This window comes from Cryptomeria japonica, chromosome 1 (assembly GCF_030272615.1).
Source record: "Cryptomeria japonica chromosome 1, Sugi_1.0, whole genome shotgun sequence".
NCBI lineage: Eukaryota > Viridiplantae > Streptophyta > Pinopsida > Cupressales > Cupressaceae > Cryptomeria > Cryptomeria japonica.
Genome location: NC_081405.1, coordinates 266,731,592 through 266,750,772, shown reverse-complemented (window position 1 = coordinate 266,750,772; position 19,181 = coordinate 266,731,592).

The window sequence follows — 19,181 nt, the reverse complement described above, 5'->3', positions numbered from 1 at the left end:
TCCTTGATGTATTTATCATGCCACTTGGCTCTCTAATTTTGAATCAGTTTTGTCTGTTAGACAAACATTTTTCTCCATTCATCCAAAGTATTCAATTGTTGAATACGATCTTTTTGTGCTTTAGAAAGTGTCATATTTAATTGAAAAGTTGTCCTTAGAGTTTTATGCTTAAACTCAATAGGCATCATTGCTGCTTTTCCATACACCATCTCAAAAGGTGTAAAACCAATCGATGTCTTCCAAGTTGTTCTATATGCCCAAATTGCTTCTAAAAGTTTGTGAGACTAGTCTTTTTTATGAACAACCACTATCTTGGTAAGAATAGCCTCTAGCTCCCTATTTATGACTTCTACCTGTCCATTAGCTTGTGGATGTATGGGGTAGATTTTCTATGCCTTATATTATATTCATTGACCAAGGCTGCAATCAATGTTGAAGTAAATTGTGGTCCTTGGTCTGATACAATTTCTCTTGGTACTCTATATCTTGTAAATATCTCCTCATTAAGGAACTCAACCACCTTATTATCTCTTGCATTTGTCATGGTACGAGCTTCCACCCATTTGGTTACATAATCAATACATACTAAAATGTAAGATTTTCCATTAGAAGGCGGATCAATTGGGCCAACAAAATCTAATCCCCATTTATCAAACAATGCAACCAATATTTGTGGATACAATGACATCTCATCAAATTTAGTAGATCTCCCCATGTGCTGGCATCTATCACATTTCCTTGCGTATTGTGTTGCATCCTTATATAATGTTGGCCAATAATATCTTGTGTTCAGTATTTTGATTGTTGTTCTCTTAGTAGAAAAATGTCCTCCACACAGCCCATCATGACATGCATGTAGGATATCGTATGTTTCATCTTCTCTTACACATCTTCTCATGACTTGGTTAGGTCCAATGTAAAACAAACAATCAACAATCCATGAGAAGTTAAATCTTTTCTCAACTAGCAACCTTCTTTCTTTAGGAGAGAAATAAACTGGAATTTTAGCAACAACTAAATAATTGGCAATATCAGCATACCAAGGAGTGTGGGCTTATATAAGGAATAAATGTTCATCTGGAAAAGCATCATCTATGGCTGTAGGATCTTCCTGCAACTGAAGCCTTGAAAGATAATCTGCAACCACATTGGACTTTCCTGGTTTATCAATAACTATGATATCAAATTCCTACATCAACGGTAACCAATGAGCTAATCTACCAGTAATTGAAGGCTTATTCATGAGATATCTGATTGCAGTATGATTAGTATGCACGAATATGGGATATCCTGTTATATAGTGCCTAAATTTGTTGAGTGAATATATAACTGCTAACATTTCTTTTTCAATGACTATGTAATTTAACTCAGGCCCCTGCAAGTTCTTGCTAATATAATATATTTCACTCTCCAAGTTATCAACCTTTTGTCCTAAGACTGCTCCTATTGCATAATTAGATGCATCCATATGAATTTGAAATGGTAAAGACCAATTCAGACCTTTAAGAACTGGTGCTTGGGTCAAAGCTTGCTTGAGATTTAAGAAAGCTTCATTGCATGAAGAAGTCCATTTAAATTCCACATACTTGGTAAGTAGAGAATATAAGGGACTTGTAATTTTTCTGAAATCTTTGATAAACCTTCTATAATATCCAGCATGACCAAGAAATCTTCTGACATCTTTTTGCTTTACCAGTGTATTGATATTTTGAATAGCTTCAATTTTTGCTGGGTCAGCCTGTATTCCTTTTATAGAGATATGATGACCAAGGACTATACCTTCCTACATCATAATGAAGCACTTCTCACTATTTAATGACAAACTATAGTCTTCACATTGTTGCAAAACTTTTTTCAAGTTCTCTAATGCTTCAAATTTAGAACCATAACTTGTAAAGTCATCCATATAAATTTCCATGATGTCTTGGGAAATATCTGAAAACATGATTATCATAGCTCTTTGAAAAGTGGTTGGAGCATTACATAATCCAAAAGGAAGAAGATAATATGCATATGTTCCCCAAGGACAAGTAAATGTGGTCTTCTCTTGATTCTCTGGGGCAATATGAATCTGGTTGTAGCCACTGAATCCATCAAGAAATGAAAAGTATCTCTTCCCAGCCAAAGAGTCCAATACCTGATCCACAAATGGCAATGGAAAATGATCTTTTATGGTTGCTAAGTTCAAAGCTCTGTAATCAACACATACTCTCCATTTTCCTCCTTTCTTAGGAACTATTACCAAAGGTGATACCCATTGACTATCAGAGATAGGATAGATAAACCTAGCTTTTAACAACTTCTGCAATTCCTCTTTGACTATTTCTTTTAATGCAGGATTGATTCCTCTTTGTGGCTATCTAAGTGGGCTACAATCTTCTTTTATGTAGATACGGTGGGTACAAATTGTTGGATTGATTCCATGCATATCCTTGTAGTCCCATGCAAAGGCATCTTTATGACATTTAAGCAAGTCCAAAAGTGCCACTTTTTGAGTTTCTGCAAGATCACTATCGATATTCAAATATTTATTCAAATCAACTTATATTTTGATAGTAAGATCAATCTGGGATATATCAGAAAAATGAGAAGTACAGACTTCCTGCGGCAACCCAGTATGCAATATATTAGTGGCTACAAGAAAGTCTAAATCTACAATATTTGGTACCAACTCCTACAATTGTTGTTCTTGTTTTAACTCATTTATCAAAATTTTATAAAGAATTGAGTCTTCATCATGGAATTGGATGAATGGTCCTCTATTAATGATCATAAGGTGATTAATAGAGTCAACTCCTTCAGATTCTTCTCCCAAATTAGGCCAAACCTCTTATTGTTGTTCAAACTAGGGTTGAGCAGGAGAATACAAAGCTTATGTTTTTGTAGAGTTCCCATCTAAAATAGTCATATCCCCTGATCTAAATCCAATATATGCATCAACCGTAGCAAGCCAAGGTCTTCCCAAAATCATCAGATATCCTCCTAATGTTGCCTTTGGAGACAGGATCATAAAGTCTATAGGGTATTCCCAAGAATCCAAAGCAACAACCATATCTTCAATCATACCATTGGGTCGAACTATAGAGCTATCAGCAAGCTGTAGGACTGCAGGTGTAGGTCTGAGACTATTTATTTCAAGGTGCTACATTACTTCTCTTGTCATCACATTAATGGCTGCCCCTAAATCAACCAAAAAATTCTTTATCTGAGTGCCATTAATGACTATATTCACAACAGGACTACCAGGATCAGAATACTTAATAATTGAAACTTTTCCTAGCATAATATCTGCCAGTTGACCCATCACATGCACTATTTGCGGATCTTTCTTCTTCTAGCAAGATTTTTTAGACATTCTTCCCTAAGTGCCTTATTGTATATAGGAACATCTTTTATTGCTTGTAACAATGGGATTTTAATACATACATGTTTCAGTTGATCTATAATATCAAAACCTTGCTCATGTTCTGTAAGAACTTCTTTTTCTTGCAATCTCTGGGGAAATGGGGGTAGTCTCTATTTCTGAGGTATTGTGGCTGTTGGGATAGAGATTTATTGTTCTTCAGGCATTTCAGTTATAATTGGAGGAGATGGATTAGCAGAGTTGTCCTGGATTTGAGGTGAATATCACTTATAGATAAATAATAGGCTGGGTATTGATTAGGATCAGCTGAATAAAATTGTTGTTGTTGCTAAGATTTAATATTAGGATTTGGCATTGGCTGAGTGGGAAACTGTGTAGGTTTAGGTGGAACAATAGTGGCTATAGGGGGAGGCATTATTGCAAGCGGTTGTGGCTATTGACTAGGCTATTGATATCTAGAAGATTGATTAGTCCATGGTTGACTCCCCCTCCATTGAGGAGTAGGTTGCCAATTCCCTTGGAACTAGTGCTCTTGTGCCTGAGGTGGAGACCAATTTCCTTGTGGTTGATGCCACTATGGAATTTGATTAGAAAAATGTTTCCCTTGGCCTTGAGGAGCATACCAGTTTGGATAAATACCAAAATTTTGAGCATATGGTGATTATCATTGATTATTGGGTACATAAGAATTTCCACTATAACTAGAAAAAGAAAGTGGATCTGGTGGCATACCTTGTCTTTGGAAATTTTCCTTCTTTGAGAAAAATAGAAAAAAATTTCATCATCACCTTGTATTGGCTTGAAGTCAGGAACCCAAAGATTTGCAACCATTTTACATTTGCAGTATTTTTTCCTTTGTCTACAATGAGGGCAAAATTTTGCAAGAAATGCATCAGCTTCTTCATGCTTCTTCTTAGCTAAGAGTGTATCCAACTAAGTAGCCATATTGTTTATGATATACTCCTTAAAGTCCTTCAACAAATGGCTAAGTTCCATAATAGAAACTCCAGTACTAGATCTTGATGAAGGAACTCTTGGCTTGAAATGCCTATTTTTTTTAGAAGCTGATCTAGAATACTTCTGACAAATTTTTCCTTTTTCATTCCATGTAGATTGTCAAATGTCACCTCCTCCCATAAGATCCAAAGCATCAATGCATTCATCACTGATTCCCCTTAAAATATCAGCTTGAGGGAATCTTCATTTAGAGTGCTATGCTTGGACTTTTTGACACTAAATAGAATAATAACTCTAGTTGAAGTATCAACCTGAAGTTTGGACATTCACTTTGTAAAGTCACTATTTCCATAGCTAGTGTTCATTTGATTGTCAACCCAAGGAGGTAATACTTGAAATGGGTCTATGCTATATATGCACTAAGTTCCTGCAATAGCTACCCTGCATTACTATAACAACTAACATCTATGTGGTAAAGGTAAGTAAGAATTGAAACTATTGAAAGGCTACAGGAAAACTTCTGCATTAACATAAATTCATTCAAGTAATATTGGCTAAGTTCAATGCCGCCAAATAAGAATTACTCTATTTTGGTTTGGCTATAGGAATAGTCAATGGATCTGTTTCCAATGGCTATAGGAATAGTCAATGCAAGAATGTCTACTGCAACTAAAGAAGAAAACTAATTTTAACAAAGGCATAGGAACACTCACCAAGTGGGCCCCCTTGGATGAGTGCTTTTAGGCTTCCCAAAAACAACTCTAAGTCCTCAAAATAACATATCTTTATTCATTGTTCCTCGGAAGTCATTACATGATTCAGAATCAAAAGAAACTCAAAATACTTGTAACTTTATTTTTAAAATCCTTTGCTCTGCTTCTTCTCTTTTCTATCTAACCTACGAAAAGAGATAAAGACATTTATTTAAAAGAAAATAATTACTTGCCACTACACAAATCATGCTGATAAGAAAAGGTGGATAACTAATCAAGAAAGGAAACAACCGGAGTTAAGTCACTGATAATGTGGATCTAAACCAAACCATAGTCATAACACATCATGGCAATATTTACAACACTAATGTCCACTTGAGTAAGACATCAGTAAGCATTGCGCAATTATTTTTCCTCTATCGTTCCTTATGCTCATCAACATTTTTGTTGAATCGATCTTTCAGTCACCTCCTTGAATATCTCTTTCTGCAACTGGTGTGATAGGAGAGTCTTCTCAGCAGCATCAATTTATTCCTACAATTAAAAAGAAAGAACATACAAGAACATATACATCTATTTTAATTAATCAAAACATCTATTAATTTCACACATGATATTGCCTAAGACAATCTGCATGGCAACAAGAATGAATAACATGGCCGCAGAAACAAACTGGCAAAGGCAAACCATGTTTTAATAGGTTTAGGCTAACATCTCAAATACATATAGTCAACTTTTGATACATCATTACTATTATGTAAATCAAAATATGAGAAAAACTTAAGAGTTCTGGGGATAAAAATATGCTAATGTCTCAACTCATCAACCGGTATCCTTTTGGTCCTGATAGGTTGTTTGGTTTTTGGTTAGATTAGATCATGATGATCTAGTATGCTTTGGTATGTCTTGGCTTATGGAATTGGTTTAGATCTTCTATTCATGCTACTCAGATTCATGTTCAGTTAGTTGGTTTTGATTTGGTGATCGGATTCTATCCTGTATGTTGGTAAGCTTGGCTTGTTGATTCGGTGAGGGTTTCACCGGCAGAGCTTTGTTGAAGATCTTTGATGCTATGCATAAGTGGTGTTGGTGTAGCTTCTAGTAGAGATTCAGGATGCTGATAGTGAGCATGTTCGAGACTTGGTTGATTGGGATCATTGCTTTAGCATGTGCTGACCTAAATTGGATCTCGATATTATCTAGGTTATGGATCAGCTTAATGCAATGTGTAGATTGGACTTCTCGATGTGTTTCTAAGATGTCTTTGTTGGAAAGTCGGTGGAATTTATTATGTGTTTCATTGATGTTTTGTCATTGATGTCAACACTAGCTATTTGGATGCTTTATCGACACCCTTCTGGTTCTGGTAGGTTGAGTAGTTTCTGGTTGGTTTGGATCCGGCATGATCCGGTAGGCTTCGATATGGTTTGGTTATGGAATTGTCTTATTCATGATACTTATGTTTATATTTAGTAAGTTGGTCTTGGTCTAGTGATCAAATTCTATCCCGTTTGCTTGGAAGCTTGGCTTGTGGTTCCAGCGAGGGTTTCACCAATAGAGATTTTGATGAAGATCTTTGATGATATGCATAATTGGTGTTGGTGTAGCTTCTAGTGGAGATTTAGGATGTTTTTGGTGATCATGTTTGGGAATTGGTGGATGGAGATCATTGCTTTAGTGTGTGGACCTATATTGGGTCTTTCTTGATCTAGGTTATGGACTAGTTTAATGTAATGTGTGGATTGGACCTATTGATGTGTTTTTGAGATGTCTTATGTGTTGAATATTATTTGTTTGGTCTAAGGTTGACATGTTTTGTACTTATGTATTTATTTTATCATGTGGTGGCTGACCTGATTGTTTATGGTTGAGGGTTTGTATATATATAGATGTAAGATCTCATTGTAAATCATATATGGTTATGGGATATGGATATGTAATGTGCGAATAATATAATATCATGCAGGCAAAGGATTTGGTAGATCATTGGAGATCAAATTGGGTTTATGTAAGAGGATTTAGTCCTCTGGTATTGAGCTTAACCAGAATTGTACTCAGGCATTGGAGATGCTATCTTTGTAGTTCAAACACTTCTTCGGATTGTAGTCTGGATTTCTATGTAGTCAATGAGACTCCTTTTATGATGAAGAGAACCAAATAGTTACCAGAATTAAAATTGTAGAAAAGATGATAGAAGACAAGATAAAAGAGTGTTTAGAGGAACTTTCTTTAAGTGTGGAGGAGAAGGACATCATGCTTTTGAATATAAGAAGGAAGAGAACACTTGAAGAACAATATTGGTAGAAGAAAGCCCCACTGAATCAACTAACAAACTGGAAGATGGAGAAATCTTGATGATGAGGAGAGCTCTATTTCACATCAGAGAAGATGAAGAGCCCTTGCAAAGGAGAATTTTTTTTAAGATCAGATGCAACGTGTCGAGTAAGTGTTGTAAAGTAGTTATTGATAGTGGTAGTTCAGATAATATTGTTTTAGAAGAGATGGTGAATAAATTGAAGTTGGGAAGATTGGAAAGCTCTAATACTTACTAGATAGCATGGATTCTAGATGATCATAAGTTGTTAGTAAGTGAGCAATACTTGGTGAAATTAAAAACTGGAAATTATCATGATGAATTTTTGTGTGATATTACACCTATGGATATTTGTCACCTTTTGTTGGGTAGACCTTGACAATTTGATAGATAGGCAATACATGGTGGAAGAAATAATATACATACTAGTGTAGCAAATGGGATGAAACAAACCTTATTACCCTTGGAAGAGCCCCTAAAGAGTGAAGTCTTTATGAATGCTAGAATCTGTTTGGTAGATGGAAGAAAATTCTTGGATGGAATGAGACATGAGAACATGTGTTTTCCATAGTTCCTAAGGAGATTGAGAAAATGAGAGAAGACCTTAATCTCTGGCTGGTTTAGAATCAGAAACTCATACGACCTCCTTTATAGCCTCGTACGATCTCCTTTGTGAACTGAAATGACAATCCATCCTGACTCGTACAAGCTTCTGAATTGTCGTAGGAGCCTATTTCTGCTTTCACACGATATTAGAAAGATTGTCGTACGAGCTGGTAAAGCGTGTCGTATGAATTTCTTCTTTTGTTTTTTTAAATAGACTGCATTTTAGGGTTTTTCAGGTTTTAATCCGATCATTATTAATGCTAACCCTGGTTTGTTTATGAGCTTTTTGGCAACCTAACTAGTTTTACAGGACGATTGTCAAAGATATGCTAGTGAAAGACTTATTTCAACCAAACACATCATGATTACTAATGGATCTATTTTGCAGGTTGCCTATTTGTGTATTTCTTAAATCTTTCTAAGCACACTTGTATTTTGCTAAAGGAATGAACAATCATGTATTTTGTGTTTTTGATGATAGGCGAGTATGCTCTCACCTTTATTAGGTGATCTGAAAGCTAGACTAGGGATAACTTTAAGAAACCACCCCTCGGGCAACTGTGTAAAATCCTGGCGAATCAGACATTATTTTTCAGGGGGAAATTTTCATATGGATGGCGAAATTTTTTTTTTAAATGGGGAAAAAAATTATCTTGTATTGCTGATTTTTTTCTAGGGTACAAAAATTCCATAAATTTCTGGCGAATAGTACCTTGTTCTATGGGGAAAATATTTATTGTGGGAGGCGAATAATTTTTGTTTAAAGGAACAAATATATAATTGTATGAGCAAAAATGTTTACTCTGAAGGAAAAATTATTTAAATGTATTGGTGATTTTTATCCACCACTTGAAAATTATTTAAATGTATTGGCGATTTTTATCCACCGCTTGAAAATTATTTAACTTGTTTTGGTGAATATTTTGTTATTTATGGTACAATATATAACTTATGGGTGATTTCACGAATTCATTACCATTAATAGACAAGGCACATCACATCAGTACATCGCATCACATAATACATTGAGTCCGGACTCTGCACGATGTATCAATAAGTGCGGCCTCTTTGACATGTGAAGGGTGACACATACCTAAAATCTATCAATGATTTTAAACCATTCGAGGATCGTAGATCAATGGCTGAAGTTTTATTTCGGCCCAATTTTCTGAAGAGAACATAGCTCACCAAAAAGTGCCCGGAATGGAATTGGATTCAATAGACACGTATCAAATGTCATGAATCACGATCGATAATTTCGTTCATTTAATATATATCTATTCACTTACTGCAATCCACTCAGTCCCCATGACTTCCAATGTGATACTTGCCAATTTGATACTAGTTCATAATTGTTTCCATTTTCACATAATAGTGCATTTATGGGAAAGATTTGCAGAGATACGAAAGATTTAAAAAAATTTATAGCAGTTAATACTGTTAAAGAAGTAATTATTACAATCAAGAGCTTCAACAATTTATATACGATCTTTGCTTCTTTCATCTTCAATTAGCCTTTGCCATTTGGTAGATAAATCATCAGAGCTCATGGTATTTTAGGTTTATAGACTCACTGCTTAGGTTGTTTAATTTATTAATCTGTTTTCTCAAGATGGACACTCCCATCCACTTGAGAAGCATTTCTGCAGAGGACCAGAGGGCCTTTCTAGGCTCTGTTAGAGACCCAACCCTCCAATCAGTCTACAAGGAGGTTGGGTCATTCACCAATGAGGTTGTGCGGATGGTGTTGGGCAGAGAATTTCTGTGAAATGAAAATAGGCACCATGTTAACACTGACCTTACAATCCTGCTTCTTAGCGTCTCTTTTGGACCTGGGAGGAGATAAGGTGGATATGCTGATGCTATTGAGGTAGGTTTTTAAGGAAGACTTCCTCAGAGATGACATTACTCTTGTCATTCTTGCAGAAGTAGGGGTGGGGATCCCTTGGGCGAGTGATTTATTCAAGCTTCTCCTCCCTAACCAAATAGTGCTAGTGGCCAGGCAACCATTTCTCCTAAACTTGAATGCGGAGCAGCTAATGCGTCATAGAAAGTGGGCATGGATTTGCAGGGACTTCCTCCAGAAATGGTTCCTCCTGGATCACTTTCCAAACTACATGTGGCTTGAAGAATTCTCTCAACTTATGCTGTCTGAAGAATTCTACATGGAAGGAGGGCCAGATTCTTAGGGAAAAATTGTAAACAATTCCACTACCTATGCCCTAGCCTCACCCCCCTGTAGTTTTTTTTTCCTATGTCCTCAAACCCTAACAGGCTCAGTGCCAGTGGCTCACTCATTTTGGCTTTTAAGTTTTTGGGGGACTCAAGTCTCAGACGAAAAAATTGTAAATTTCAAAAGCATAAATATTAATGATAATTTTTCAAATTCCAGTTTGTTTCAGTTTGCCTCTTACAGTCTTATGGATATAAAAATGCTCTCTATAATTCTATTTCATTTTTAATAATTAATTTCTTTCAAATGCTTTTTGTATATGAGCTACACTATTTCAATTATTTGCTCAACAATGGAAATAAATTTAATACTGTGATCCTTTTTATATAATGCTATAAAAAAAAAATCAATTCGTTCCATTAATTATTTTTACATTGGTTATGGTTGATTATAATTTTATAAATATATACTATATAGTCATTCAAAATACAAAATTTCAAAAGTTTCAAGATACAAAATTTGTAATCATTCATGCATAAACGCAGATAAAGAGAAAACCCTATTGCCCACAGCTTATGGCAAGCAGACAAAAAAACCAGTTCATTGTCAATAGGCCACTCACTCAATCTCACTATCCCCCTGGGTCGCCTCCTCCTACTCCCTTCCCTCCTCGAAGGTTGATGCTTTGGCTTTCCCTTTTGCTGCTTCAACTTTCATTTTTGGAATGCAGTTTAGGCACCTGAAGTTGGGGTCACCCTCCAAACTTGCCAGTAGCTATATGGCCCTTCCTTCTTCAACCCTATCTCTCAATTCCCTACCAACCTCCATCCTTTCCACCACATGCAAAGCCTTCAGGACTTCATCCACCCTGGTTAATTTCACAAAGAGTTTCATCGCTTCCCACCCCACTCGGGCATGTTCATGACACTGGTATTTGATTTCATCCTCTAGGCCATGAATAAAAGGAAGCAACTCCTCGTGGTTGTCCCCTTCCTTAATTTGAATGCCAACTCCCAGCACCACCCACTCCAAGATTGAATCCAAGTTAATAAAAAAAGCCCCATCAATCAATTTGACCAATGTGAGTTGTACCTTTTCCACCTCCGGTTCGAATTCACAAGCCCATGCCAGAATCAAAGAGTAAACATCCATGTTAGTTTGATACCGGTGACTGATATGTGACACCTCCTTCGCAAGCATCAGTCGAGCTGCCGCCCACAAATTCTCCTCCTTAAACCTGAACAGTCCTTGCATTTGTTTATCAAATAATTTTCCCAAAAAGGGCACTAACTTTTTGTCTGTTCGAAGTGTGAAATTGGCCTCCATGGTCACCTGCAATTTCAAAATCACTTCCTGCAAAAAATGTCTTACAAAAGGTACGATTCTACGAACTACAGATTTGTTCTGCTTCAAACCAAAAACTGGTACAAAAGGTAATAAATTCTACCTCCGTCTTATAGGATGGGTAATGAATGTGCACGATAAGGCATGAATGCCATGAGATCAAGAAAAAGATTTCCTGCTGTCCTCCCCTTCCTCTGTTCGTGTGACATGCCATAGAAAACTCCTTCTACACCAATTAATCGCCAACTTGGAATTTGTACTTTCCAAATTTGTTTGCCTTAACAGGTTGAGGACTGCACAATTTTTTAAATTAATACACTAAATTTATGTTGAACTTTTATATATATTTTAAAACTATTTTTTAAAATTATATATCGTAAACATATTTTCAAAGAATTTTGTTAAACTTTAAATTAATATTTTAAGTTTAATATAGAATGTTTTCTTTTTTATATTAAACTTTTACCTTTCAAATTGTATATCAAAATTTATATTTTTATTTAGTTATTTGTTTTATTCTAGAAACTAAGTTTCATGTTTTATATTATTTTTTAATTTCAAATTTTTACAAATAATATTAACATTATATTTAATAGTCATCTCAAACTATTGCACATCTTTAATTACAAATAATATTAACATTATATTTAATATTTATCTCAAACTATTGCACATCTTTAAAATTTAAATGTCTCTTATTATGGGACCAACAACATCTGACAACACTCAAGTTCTCAACAGGTATCATCGTCCGTCGGATGAGAAAAGATCAACGGCTTAGGGTGGATTTCGGCCCAAATGTGGGTAGTGAACACATTTGTGAGAACTTCGCCTAGAATTGAACATTTTAAATGTAATTAAATAGAATTAAGTCTATAGTCTATAGACTATAAATCTCTTTTTCGGGCAAAATTTTAAAATCATTAAATAGACTTTAAAAATAGACCTGAAAAGTGACACGAGTATGGTGACGTGCCTAAAAAATGGCAGAAGTCGTGGGACCCACTTCATCTGAAAATAGGTACCATCGACCGTTGGATGAACAAAGATCAACGACTAGGGTGGATTTTGGTCCAAATGTGGGAAGTGAACACCTTTCTAAGAACTTTGCCCGGAATTGGACATTTTAAATTTAATTAAATATAATTAAGTCTATAAAGCTTTTTTTTGGGCGGAGTTTTAAAATGATTAAATAGACTTAAAAATCAAACCCGAAAAGTGACATGAGTATGGTGATGTGCCAAAAAATGGTAGAAGTCATGGGACCCACTTCATCTGAAAATAGGTACCATCAACCGTTGGATGAACAAAGATCAATAGCTTAGGATGGATTTCGGGGCGAATGTGTGAAGTGAACAACTTTCTGAGAACTTTGCCCGGAAAAGTGACATGAGTATGGTGACGTGCCCGAAAACTGGCAGAAGTCATGGGACCCACGACAACTGACAATAGGCACCATCGGACGTTGGATGATCAAAGATCAATGGCTTAGGGTGGATTTTGGCCCGAATGTGGGAAGTGAACACATTTGGGAGAACTTCACCAGAAATTGAAACATTTTAAATTTAATTAAATATAATTAAGCCTATAAAGCACTTTTTCGGGCGGAAGTTTAAAATTATTAAACAGACTTAAAAAACAAACCCGTAAAGCCACAATAGGTACCTTGGTCCCTCGTCCGTTGGATGAGAAAAGATCAGTGGCTTAGGGTGGATTTCAGCCCGAATGTGGGAAGTGAACACATTTGGGAGAACTTCGCCCAGAATTGAACGTATTTCATTTAATGTCCTCAGAATTTATACTGAAGTAGTGAATGTTTTGTCCTTCGGCATCGAATAGTTATTAATAATACAACATGATTCTTAATGTCCTCAGAATTTATACTGAAGTAATGAATGTTTTATCCTTCGGCATCGAATACTTATTAATAGTAATTAATTTTGTCCTTCGGTATCGAATAGTTATTAATAGTAATTAATAAAATCACAACATGACTCTAAATATTTTGCCCTTTAGGTTTTACTTTTCTACTTTTCAAAGTTTTCAAAATAAGAGACTCGTAAATCATAATCATCTTTCATTTCTTGGACAAACCTGTGAATCGAGGGAGATTCAAAAACAACTACTAGATTGAGGAATGCAAGTTGCAACAGAGACTGTCTGTGCCAATCTAGTGAAATAGAAATTCCAATTTCTAGGTAAAATCTAGAACACCTACATCCCGCCTTTTTTTCTTTTGGTAATCTTGTGGTCCAATTTGAGGGTTAGCATTTTCAGGTTTTTATCTAGCATTATTTTGAATTATTGACAATAATAGTGATGAGGAAAATGGGAAGCAGTAGTTCAACAAGAAGCCAAGTGAAAAACAAAATGTACCTAACCAAACTGGTTAAAACACCAGGTTTCACTGATGAATACCATGATATTTATGACCCTACTATCCATGGTGAAAGGCATATCATAGATATTAGATATGCATTGTCTAGTAAGGTGGCAGATGCAAATAGGGTAAAATTTACTATTTTCAACCCAATGTTAAAAAAAAAAACAAATAAAATCGCATCATGGGATGTTGGATTGGGAAGCATGGTGTTACCTGAAGTATTCCCTTGCCCTAATTTTGTCATGGTCTGCACCAAAAATTATGATGAAGATAAAAAAGAAACTGTCAATAAAAATACAAAAGAGGAAATTCTATCCATAAACGAGGGAGAATTTGCTCATTTGTTGAACCTAGGATTTGAAGCCCAAAACTCAAACGTCCGAATTGACCTTGAAAAGATGGCAGGGAATTATGAGAGTCTCACTCCAAGTCGCAGAGATTCATTTATCAAAGCTCTAATAAAGAGTGGTACTGGTATTGTGTTGGGTCAGAATCATAAGCCTCCTTATGATTCTAACATTTTTGTTCCATGGGTTGGGGATACTATTTCCTTGTTGTTGTTTTGCCTGGGATTGGAAAATGATAGGGAAGTGGGTGCAAGCCTTCTTGAAATGATTTATAATATCCATTGTGTAGGTCAGCCAATAAGATATAATTTTGTTGAGCACGTTGTTCAATCCATACAAAAACAATTACTAATGATAAAAAAAGGTTCCTCTAAGACATTTAGGTTCTCATCCTACTTGTGCTATCTCCTTCTATCCAAGTATTGTGCAATATTTGAGACCAACAAGCTTCAAATTGTGAGCTATAAGATTGATGAGAAGACTGGGAAGAGAACAGAGTGTCCAATATATGATTGGACACCAAAGATAAGGATGCATGATAATAGAAAGAACTACAACCATTTTGTAGACTTCTTTTTGGCACCAATGTATAATGAAATTACAAGCACTCCAATGCCTAGGTTGCTTGTGTCTTGTAGAGATTGCATTCAACTCGGAAGTCAAATAGAATTCGCTGACTGGTTCTTCATGGAAGAATTCACTATGTTAAGGTTTTACGAATCGATAGTAAAACCATACAGACTTCCAATACATGTGACAGAGAGGGTATTTGCATTAGAGTATGTACGGCAATTGGAGAGCATAGATAGGCACTTCCATGGTCAGCAAAAGAAGAGCATATTTCCTTCCTTTCCTTTCTCATGTGTAGGGTTCACATTTGAGAGAAAAGCATTCAATGTGGCACATGATTTTTTGAGAGTTTATAACTTTGGTGATGAGGGTCTCTGGCAGTATGATCCAATCGGTGTAGTTGAAGAAAGGCTTAAGAAAAATGGGAACTCTTTAGCGTTATGTCAACATGAAAGTAAACCATTGCTAGAAAAGCTTAGAAACAAGGACTCCTAGGATGAGGCTAAAAAGAGATGGAGAAAATTGCAGCTGACAAAAACATTTCAATAGAAGAAATTTCATCACAAATTATGGCATTTCAAATGCACACAAAGAGGACAATAGAGGAGGGCCAGAGCATCCAAAATAGGAGGTCCTACAATTTCTACCTAAAATCTGCTAATCCATCTAACAAATCTATTTCCAAATCAATTCTACATGAATGTAAAGAGAATTATTTCACTCAAACCAAAATAAATGATTTTTGGACTATGAGGAGGAATCTCGGTGAACCAAAGACAAGTGTAGAATTTGAGAGCATCGACGAGGATGCAGAGTTTAGCAAATTGTGGGATATGGAGCATGGTAGGACTGAAGATGATGATGATGAGCATGAGGTTGCCGTTGAGCCCCCTCCAACAACTACTATAGTCCCAAAAATATTAGGTGGAGTCAGTGAGTCCATGAAAGAAAAATATAGCAAAGGGGCAAACCTTGTGGAAAAAATGGGCTTTGAAGGTGGTGGTCTAGGTGCTAGAGGAGATGGAATTTGGTATCCACTTCAGGTACAACTTCCATCACAGTCAAAATCAAAAGGTCATCTTAAACCAGTCATTGGACTTGATTCTTCAGATTCATCATGGATAGGTACTACTCATTACCCTCAGGGTCCACCTACATTTGTTTCAGGTTCAAATCCACAACCACCACCACATCATGGTATTCCCATTGGTGGTGAATCAAGTACCACTGGTGGGGAATCTGGGGATAGTATTCCTATTATTGTTCAGTCAAGTGCCGATATGATTGGTGGGGTTGGCATGGGTACTACTATTGATACTAGTTGTCTTGGTGTTGAACAAGGGCAACAACAAAATATCTCTCACAAGAGGCCACTAGAGGTAGATACTCAATCTCATACTATTGAGAATCCTATATCAAGTGCCACTGACACTACAAATCAATCATTTGCAGCTTCAGATCACACACCTCAAAGTACTATGAAAACTACACATGAAAGTGTCAGTGGGAGTGGGGCATCATCAGGAACTGTTCTTTGTAAACCTGGTCAAGCATTAGTTAAAACCACAGGAATAAGTGGAACTGGAGCCTATGGTATTCCTATGTCACCTTTCAAACATTCAATTGCTTCAACAAGCCCAGATTTTCAATTTCATGATTACTATGAAAAATATGAACACACAACAAAAGCAAATAAAGAAAAAAAGAAAGCATTTCATAGGGTTTTCGTGTTTGAAGTTGTAAACGAACAACCTGCAAGGAACAGGGTATTTCCAACATATAACCCATAGAAAGATATGATGGAGTTCATGGTTGTTATGCCCCCGGGCCATCTAAAGATAAAAATCCACCACACAGTCAGATAGATCCCTCTCAATTTCAAGTTAGCACCCTCCAAATGGATTTTCCCAAAGTACATAATGTGGACAAAATTAGTGTGTCAAAAAGGACTAATGAAGTGGTCTACACTTCACTGCTAAAGGTGGAGAGAGAAAAAAATAAACTAGAGAAACAAATAGAAAAGTTACAGGAAGACCTGGAAAATGAAAAAATCAAGGAGGAAAACAGTAGATAGCAAGCGTAATGATTTACAGAAAAGGATAAAAAATTCGGGCTCTACAATAGAAATTGCAGAGCAAGAGAAGAAGGATGCAAAATTGAAGGACCTGACAGAAAAACTAGCTAAAAGCAGTAAAAAAATTGTCAAGGAAAAAGCCAGTTTTCAAAAATTATACAAAAGTTATGAGTCTGCTGCCACCGAAATGAGAAAATTACAAGACCTATTGGATCATGGGAAGGAAAAAGAAAAAAATTTGCAAGAGGAAGTAGACGAAGAAAGAAAAAAATGTGCACAAATGAAAGAAGACCTGCACAATGCAAATGATAAAATAAAAAATTTGGAGAATAGATTGAAAGATAATATGAAAAATATAATGAAGTATATACAAGAAAACATTTGGCGGTAAATAATGCAGAGGAGTGAGAAGTTGTGTGAATGGTTTCAATTGACTAAAAGTATGAGACAATTTTTTATAAAAATCAAAGGGCACTATGAGAAGAGCACACATGTTTATTCAAAAGAGGAAATGGCAAAAAAGATTCTGAAAGTAGTCTACAGTTCTAGTGACAGCTACTTGGCATCCAAGGGAATTAAGAGCCACATTGATGCCACAGTTAAGACATCATCTATCATTCAAAAATGCCAGAAGCTAAGGGAAACGTCAGAAGCTATGGAAAGTTGTGGAAAAAAGATAGTGAAGCTACAAGAAAAGAAAAATAATTTGATTAAACTTGGCTTGCCTAAGCCTGTTGACACATCAAATAAATTCATTGGAGAAGAAGCTTACAAAAAAATCATGGAGATAAAAATGAAGTCTGATTTAGACTTGCTTCCAAAGGACACAACTCCCAAAAGCTTTTTGGAATTCATCCAACCATTTACAACTCTAAATTCGGTATTGGATGAAACAGTGATGTCAAGTAAATCTTCTAAATATGGAATGTTGATGAAGTTGGAGTTGACTTTCCATAGTTTACAGAATATTGACCTTCCATCAGACGAAGAGTAGAGCACCCTACAAAAACTAGCATAGAATTCTTAAGAATCATAGTATGTATTGCACAATTTTCTTCTTTTATTCTTAATTTCAAGGTTTTATGTTTTTTTTGTTTGCTATTTTGCTAATCCAGCCTATGAATCTATGATGCACTCGCTATTGCTATTTTGCTAATCCAGCCTATGAATCTATTTTATGAATAGAAAAAAACAACACTCGCTATTGCTATTTTGCTAATCCAGCCTATGAATCTATGATGCACAGTGCAAAACTTCAGCCAGTAAATTTGTATTCTCAAATTCTCCCTTGTATTCTCAAATTCTCCCTTGCCTTAACATTTATGCATTTCTCTATTTCTGATTAGTAGGTTTTAGGAATTGCTATTATCTATGTTTAATTTGTCATGGCATGAATTAATATTTAATTTTGAACTCTATTTTTTGAACAGGAGACATCAAACATGTAGCAGATGTTAAATTGCTAATACGGCCTATGATGGCCATATAAATATGTGCTGAGTTTGTGATTTTGATTTTTAGTGTTCACATGTTGCAAACTTGCAATTCAATCTAAAGCTGTTGTTGCTCCCTTGTTTCTATAAAAGGGAATTCAGGGTCATTTGCAATTTTGCAAAGGGTTCTGAAACTTTGTATTCACTTTTGCATGGACATTGGAGAATCACACAGGAGTTGTTGTTACTCTCTTGTTTCTATAAAAGGGAATTTAGGGTCATTTGCAAAGGGTTCTAAAACTTTGTATTCACTTTTGCAATTGGCATGGAGAATCACACAGCTTGGTGGATTACTATTGAATGAATTGTATCATATGGCTATATTTTGAAAGAATTAATGAAAATCTAAGTTCTCGACATGTGTATTACTATTGAATGAATTGTATCATATGGTTCTTTAATGTATCACATAGATTTGAGACTCAAACATGTATAAATAAACAATAAACATCTCTGTATCAATAAACACATTATGGTTTTTTTTTATTATGCTATTTTAAATCTGGAAATAGAAAGTTGAAAAATACAATTACAAATCAATATTAAATTCTAATTGCAAAAAGTAATATGCTTTTGTAATATGAAAGATGAGATATAGTAATAAGATTAATAAATACCAATCTCTTACAGTTTCCATTCATCCTCATCAAATTCAGTTCTTTCTTGATTCTCGTCTGTGGTTTCTTCACTCTGAGTTTGAGTCTGCATATTTTCACCGAACTGCATCTCAATGCTACCAGTAGGTCTAGTAGTCCCACTGAAACTTTGGTTTGAAGTGTTGCCCAAACCTCTTCTTTCACATTTGGACCTCCATATTTGTAGTGCCATATCGTAAGGAAAAGT